General features: G+C 45.5%; 1 long non-coding RNA gene across 1 annotated transcript; it reads right to left on the bottom strand.

Annotated features, from left to right (window-relative positions):
- Positions 1–759: 759 nt before the first annotated feature.
- LOC106988608 (uncharacterized) lies at positions 760–3,281 on the bottom strand. The gene is made up of 3 exons (XR_001432380.3): positions 3,169–3,281; positions 1,543–1,605; positions 760–1,236 (listed from the first exon to the last, which is right to left on the bottom strand). It is a non-coding gene; the product is annotated as an uncharacterized LOC106988608 (long non-coding RNA).
- Between the last annotated feature and the right edge of the window lie 4,002 nt (positions 3,282–7,283).

Below are 7,283 nucleotides of genomic sequence, written 5' to 3'. Positions count from 1 at the left end.
CCTCTCTCTCTGCCCCTCCCCCTGCTCTCTCTAGACAAAAATAAATAAACCTGAAAAAATCCCCCACAACAATATCAATAAATAAACAAATTACTAAAACTGGCTTAAAAAATAAAAGACATTTAGGAACCGACATGTAGGCACTCAGTGTGTTAATTGGTAGTGGGGTACATCGCTTTTAGTCTCACTCACTCAGTGGACAGAGATACTGTACATTATATGTGTATATGGATATACACGTGTGTACACATTTTCATCTGTGACTATTTCTGTATTTATCTGTCTGTCTGTATATATCTACACAGACACACACACACACACACACACACACACACACACAGACACCCACTAATAAAAACATAAGTTCATACTGATACCTCAGCTCCAGCCCAACACCTCAGGGTTCTTTCTAAACTTCCTGTTTCAGTTTATAAATATCTTCTCTGGCAATGAGAATTTTGGCTCGTATAATCCTCAGTGTATTTACCTATTTGCTCAATCTCCCAACCACACCAGCTGTCTTTCTCCTGCTCAGCTCCATGTCCCACACCCTTCCTGCCTGGTGCCTCACCCCTCCCTGCCCTGGATCCTTGGGCTTGGGGCTCCCTGTCCACGCCTCTTTGTGGCTTCTCAAACGCTGTCACTGCCCTGTGACTTCAGTCGTTATGCTGACTTCTCCATGCTGGGGGTGGAAGGGAAAGGAGCCTGGTGAACGTTTTGGAGGCGAAAACAAAAAAATGAAAACGAACAAAATCCACCTTCTGTGTGTGCCTTGTGCCGTGGTTCTATTTCCCAGCACCTGGTCCTGAATTTTCACAAAGGGAAGCACTTGTGATAGAAGGGAGAGATTGAGTGTAATAAGTTACTGTCTTATTTAAGGTCCCAAAGGAGAGATTTTATACCAGGCAATCAGAATTACCACCCGTGCCTGCTGTGGAATCAGGTCCAAGTGGTCACACAGTGTTGCCCAGCAGGGGCTGAGGCCGTGCCATGACAAGTGGACGCGCATGTGGCCTAGGAAGGGGTTAATCAGCAACAAGGAGTAGCAGCATAAGCCTCTGCAGAAGAGCCGGCTGTCCTTGGGTGGGCACAGCAGAGGAGGAGCCCAGCCGTCCGCACGTGTCCTTGGCGTGTGCGAGGTCTCAGCTGTGACAAGCTTTCAGGCAGGGATGTCGGGCTTTCCCCCGCTGACTTGAGCTTCATGGGCGCCTTCTCACCAGAGCCCTTGCCTATCACCTTAGGGGAGAAACACTGCAATAGTTAGTTTCACGTTTCCGAGTCAGAGAAATAAGCTGGCTTTGGAAAACCGTCTGCCAGCCCTTTCTGGAAATCGCGGGAGGGAAGCGCACCTTGAGTGCACTGGGCACCGTGCAGACGCTGGTTCTTTCATTTCTAGCTTGGCGTTTACTTGTTTCCCCACTGCATTCCTTGCACTCACCGGAAAGCATAGAGTTTTAGCTTAGTACAGATCGGGGGGGCACAGAGCTGGGCACTCTCAGGGTCTGCCTTTATTTCTCTCCACTCCACACTCTCTCCACTTACCAGGAAGCCCACTTAATTTTCTCTGCAGTATGCTTCATTTGCAGGCTTGAGGCAGCTCATGACCTAAGACAGGGAAGGCAAATGTCTTTCAATACAAATGGGAGCTCTGATTAATTGTTAGTATAGGCTGTATGGTAAAGGAATTTGTTGCCTCTTTAGGGGTCAGTGGGAAAGAGTGCTATGATTGATTAGTGATGTCTGCCATGAGCATGGAAGGGAGGAACGGGATTAATGAATGCCATTTTTGCCAGCCCTATCTTAGGATTTAACCTTACGTAGCAGAAGATAGGTAAGACACTCCTGCCGAAGGGAGTTAGTAATTAATTTCAAAACTGTCTGATTGGTACTATGTCATGTCTATTGGCCTTATTTATTTATTCATATTTTATATTTTAACACGTGTTCCTTGATTAATGACAAGAAAAGAAAGGGAGAGGGGCGCCTGGGTGGCTGAGTCGGTGAAGCGTCCAGCTCTTGGTTTTGGCTCAGGTCATGATCTCACAGTCGTGGGAGAGAGCCCTACATCAGGCTCTGTGCTGATAGCGTGGAGCCTGCTTAGGACTCTCTCTCTCCCTCTCTCTGCCCCTCCCCCCTCTCAAAATAAATAAATAAACTTTGGGGGAAAAAAGAAAAGAAAGGGAGAGAAATGAATATTTATTGAGCAACTATTAATTGTCAGTTACTTCTTTTGGGAACTTCATGAAATATATCTCACTATATATTCAAAGGAATTCTATAAAATTGGAATATTACTCCCCTTCTTAAAATACTAAATAAATTAAGCCTCAGAGAAGTAAAACATTTGCCCAAACCATAATAGAAAATTTTGACTCCAAAGACGATACTTATTCTGATATACTTGGGCAGGGGTTCCAATCTTGGGAACTTATTAAAGTCTCTTGGGGAGATTTTTTAAATATTTGAAAATTTTGATGACTACGTCTCATCCTGAATTGGTTACATCAGAATCTCTGGGGCAGGGGAGGCTCAGGCATAGGAGTGGTTTAAAAAATTCCCCCGGTGATTCAATTCTGCAGCCAGGGGGGAGGACTGTGGTGCAAAGGGAGTAGGAAGCAGGACAATTAGAAATCAGGATGCCCGCTCTGAGCCCAGCTTTTCCTTTTGTCTTTTTTCCCCCATACTCTATCTAATTTAATTCTCATACAGTTCCTTAAAGGAAGCATCATCAGCTCCATTTTACCCATGAGAAAACTGAAGCTTGGAAAGTGTAAGGCAATTGCCAAAAATCTCCTGGGAGAAGTGGAATTTAAATGCAAATCTGTTTGCCTCCCAAGCACTTGCTGTTGCATTAGATTCCGAATCCAGGCTCCACCCTTAACCTTAGTGTTGAGCAAATCTGGATGCCACCTAGCTTCCAAATTCCACTCCAAGCTATCATCCCTTTCCCTGACTTTGTTCTTTAGTTCTGGCTGGAAGAACCATTCATAGTCTCAGCACTACTGGTTTCATGGTAGAGAAACACAAGAGGCTCGCCCTCTAGCTACCACCTCCTCTCCTATGGCCTTTGGGAAGCTCAGGGTGAGGCTGTGAGTCAGGGGTCCTTCACAGCGACCCTGCCTCTGAAATACTTCCGTGTCTAGGTCAGCCTGATAAGTTTGCAGTCACCTCTTTCGTCCCCAGGCAGTTCAAAGAGGCACAGAGGAGCTGTGGCCTGATCTCCTATACCTACGAGTCTCCGGCACCTGTGTTTCTGTTTTGGCTGTTGTGATGTCACACTGACCTCAGCGTCCTCGGTCAGAATCTTGCGTCTCCATGAGATAATTGAGTACACCGTCAGAACCTTAGAATGCAGCGGACCTCCAACTTGATCCGTTTCCAACACCTGCCTAAGGCAAACGTGGCCTCTGTGGCTCCGTTGTCAGGAAGAAATGCAGATGCTGTTTAAATGCTTCCCAGGAGTGGAACAGCTCCGTCCCCTGCATTCGCTGGCACATTGTTAGGCAGCCGGGCAGTTCGGAAATGGTTTTGAAATTAAGCTTATATATTGCTCTGTATAATTTTCAAGTCCTTCAGCTGATGGATTTTCCTCATTCTTATGAAAGGCTGATTTCTATTAAGCTGATCCATCGACCAAGTTGCTTATGCGAATTAGGACAGACTGAGCACCGTTAGTTCCTGGCAAACATATCAGTAGGGTCTCCAGAGGAGCCTCCTCCCAATATCCGTACTCATGCTGCTTTCCTTTAGGGGGGCGGTCGTGCTCACCCTCTCCAGTCTAACTTTTCTTCCTCTGTCAGAATCCCTGCTGTCAGGAGGAGTCTGGAAACTCAGCCACCATCAGGTGTAAGTGACTGAGAAGGCCTGTGGCTGCCCCCTCCTAAGAGCTTTTACCGTTTACTGAGGGTGAAGCCTTGAAAGGTTTGTTGTAAAGGAACAGATTCAAAATGAACTGGAGTCATCAGGCAGCTCGAGGGAGGGTGGGGGGGGGGGAGGGAACACAGCTTCCCAGAGTTTCTGATACCTGTAGGGACACCTGACTCACCAAGGTACGTCTCCCCCTTGGGGCTGCTGCCTGGCCTGATGCTGCTCTCTGCTCTCTGAACACCGCTGGTCTCACGGGAGTTTGGAACGGAGCAAAGGGACCTGTGTTATTTGAGACCTAAGTGCAACAGGAAGTGACCGGTTTGCTAAACTTGAAGCCCTGTAGGATTTGAATAGCCACCCTGGGTTTGACGGAGGATCTGTTTTGATTCTCTTCTCAAACATTGCACCTCCAACAGTGCCATTTCCATTCAACCATTCCTGCTACAAACACAGGAGCCAGCAATCATTTAGAGGGAAGATTTCCTTGGAACAAACGGCAGTGTCCCTGGATGCAGGGCAGAGACATTCCTTAGAAGGCTTTCTGTTCGAAACAGACAAGGTCCCAGCCCGCCTTCCTATCAGAGAGATGAAAACATCACAGCCTGCAGCGGTTGAGGGCGCCGTGGAAACTAGACTCCTTAGCCCGGAGGTGCGGAGATGGGCGTGTGTGTTTTATTTATTATTCACTGAGAAACCTGTCCAAATACTGCATTTTAGGAACTGGTAGGAAACACCGATGGAAATATGAGTACCCAAGGCATGAAAGAGCCTTTGAAACCAGGACAGACTTTCATTAGAGCCTACCTGGAGTCTGTGGGCAAGGCAGTTTGTATGCACTACACTCTCATCCTCACAAATCAATTTTTAAACTCGGTTTAGACTCCGGGAAGCAGTGAAATTGGGGATTTCAAATGAGCCTTTCAGTCCAGATGTGTCCATAATAGGAACCACTGGGCAGTGGGGCATAATTAACCATCTCTCCTTCCCTGAGACCGCAGAATGGCATTAATTTTGCCAACTGGGCTTGACGTGAATTGGCTAGAATGTCTGAGTAGATTTCCAGCTGCTGCTCCTGTCGCTCTGGCTTCCAGCGCTATCCGCATTCCAAATAAAACGAGGCCTGAAATAGATGTGTGATACACGTTCAAAGCTATTTTTAATCAATGATCACTTAGTTCGCTGTGAAAGATTATCAGCAGGTCACAATCCATTTCGGATTTTGCCGTGTCCTGCAGAACGGGTCTAAACACACACTGACTTCAGTTTCCCCTGCGGTCCCTCTGCTTCATCAGCTCTGTGGATGAAGGGGAGGAGGGCACTTCAGTGGACAGCAGATGTGTTCACAGTTACAAGTACCGCAGCTGGAGGGCCACTTACTTGGGCTAAGGCCCTGTTTGAATTTGTCCTGGTCCCACAGAGAGATTTTTGTCCAGCAATCATAAGCCCAAGGGTTCTGTCCCCTTAACATCCATCCTGAAACCCACCATGCAACTGTCCAGCCAGCCAATCAACTTCAATTCATGGGAGAACTCAGACAGGAATATTTATTTCTCATTTGCTAACCCCTGTCTAGCTGTGGGGATGCTGTGAGCAGTGTAAATTTCTTTATAGACAGTATCTTCCTGGAGGCTTGAGCCTTCTGTAGGGATGGCTGCCAATATCATCCATTCGTTGTTGTTGTTGTTATTTAAATAATAGCACCTTACGTTTATTTAGCATGCTTACTGTTTGCAAGCAAATCTATAATCTCGTTTGCAAAAGGCATTTACATAGCATGAATACTTAAATGATTATAATTGCATATTAATTTTGTGTAACAGAATATGCTAATATTATTTTCCCCTCCTCTATTTCTTCCTTTTCTCTTTCGATAATGTGTTTTCTTTTTTGATCCAGTTCTTTTGACATTTTATTATTATTATTTTTTACACATGTGTTGGCAACTGTATATCAGTGTATCCCGATGACCATTAGTCTTGGTGCTTTATTTTACTACTCAAAAAAAAAAAAACTTTCTGTCTTTTATCCATAATATTCATTTTTCCCTCTTTTTTCCATCATCCCCAAATATTGCTTTGTAGTTTCCAAAAACATTGCATGGTTTATTTAGAGTTTAGATGTGACTTTGTCTTTTTTTTTTTCAAGTAAGTTCTCTTAGGTACATTTCTTTTCTCCTCTTGAATTGTATAAGGATTGATCTGTCCATCTGTCAAGAATGTTTGATTGCTGTGTACATGAAGGAAGCAGGTAGGAGCCTGGAGGTGAACATGGATTTCTTACAGACTTGAAAAAAGCCACGGTTAGGGTGACCAACTATCTCGGTTGCCTGGGACTGTCCTGGTTTTAGTACTGAATACGCCACATCCTGGGAAAACTGACAGTCCTGGGAAATTATGATGGTTGATGGCTCTAGCTCCCGGGGTGGTTTCCAGCAGGAAAGGAAAAAAAAAAAAAAAAAGAAAAAGTAACTGACCAAGAAGACAGAGCTTTGATGCCTTCAGTTCCTCTTTGTGCCTCAGTTTCCTCACCTGTTAATTTGAATCCATTAGTTATTGTGAGGAGAAAGTGAGTTATGTGTGCTTAGGATGTGCCTGGCACTTATTCTGGTTTTGCTGAATGTTAGCCATTATTATACTGTTTGTCTCCCTCCACTAGAATAAAGAGCAAGGTTTGTGCTGAATGTTTTCCATTAGCTCCTTTAGACCCATGCTCAGCCTTCTCTGTCCTACCCACTGACCCAGCAGACTGGCTTATACACGCTGCATCAATAGTGCTTGCTTCTGGCTTCAGGTTGGGTTTTGCTAATGTGGAGCCCCGACAGGAGACTGGGACAAGGGGGGAATGAGCTGGGAAATTTTATTCCTCTGGGTCACATCAGGATAGCTGTTGGCCTTGACTGAAAGTCACAAGTCCTGCCAGGTGGCCTCTCCACAAGCTCTCTCTCCAGGCTCCAAACCACTTCTTCCCTTTGCCCAGTGGGCTCAGTGGTGTCCCCTGTGACCATCCCTACACCCTGCCCACACCTCCTTGATTCGTCCCTATTATTAAACTCCTCTCAGGTTACCCAGTGTGAGCGTGTTGTCTGCTTTCCACCAGGATCTTGATGATAGAGGGAACTAGTTTGTTCACTGTTCTTCCCCAGAGTCCTGGCATAAAGTAGAAGCTTAATAAAATTCTGTGGAATGAATGGAATCAATGAATGAATGTACAAACAAGTGACAGCTGAGGGATAAGGAGGTGTAAACCTGTGCCGTAAGGTGGAGAAAAGTGTTCCAAGAAAGAGACATAATAGAAAGGCTTGGCGGAGACAGAAAGTGGCATTTTTCAGTAACTGAGAGAAATCAATTATGGCTGGATTGTGAGGTTGTGAATGAGAAATGAGACTGAAGAGGGAAGAAGGGCCAGGTTCTGGAAGT

Source organism: Acinonyx jubatus, chromosome A3 (genome assembly GCF_027475565.1).
Source record: "Acinonyx jubatus isolate Ajub_Pintada_27869175 chromosome A3, VMU_Ajub_asm_v1.0, whole genome shotgun sequence".
Taxonomy (NCBI): Eukaryota; Metazoa; Chordata; class Mammalia; order Carnivora; family Felidae; genus Acinonyx; species Acinonyx jubatus.
This window is presented reverse-complemented; position numbering and strand designations above follow the sequence as displayed.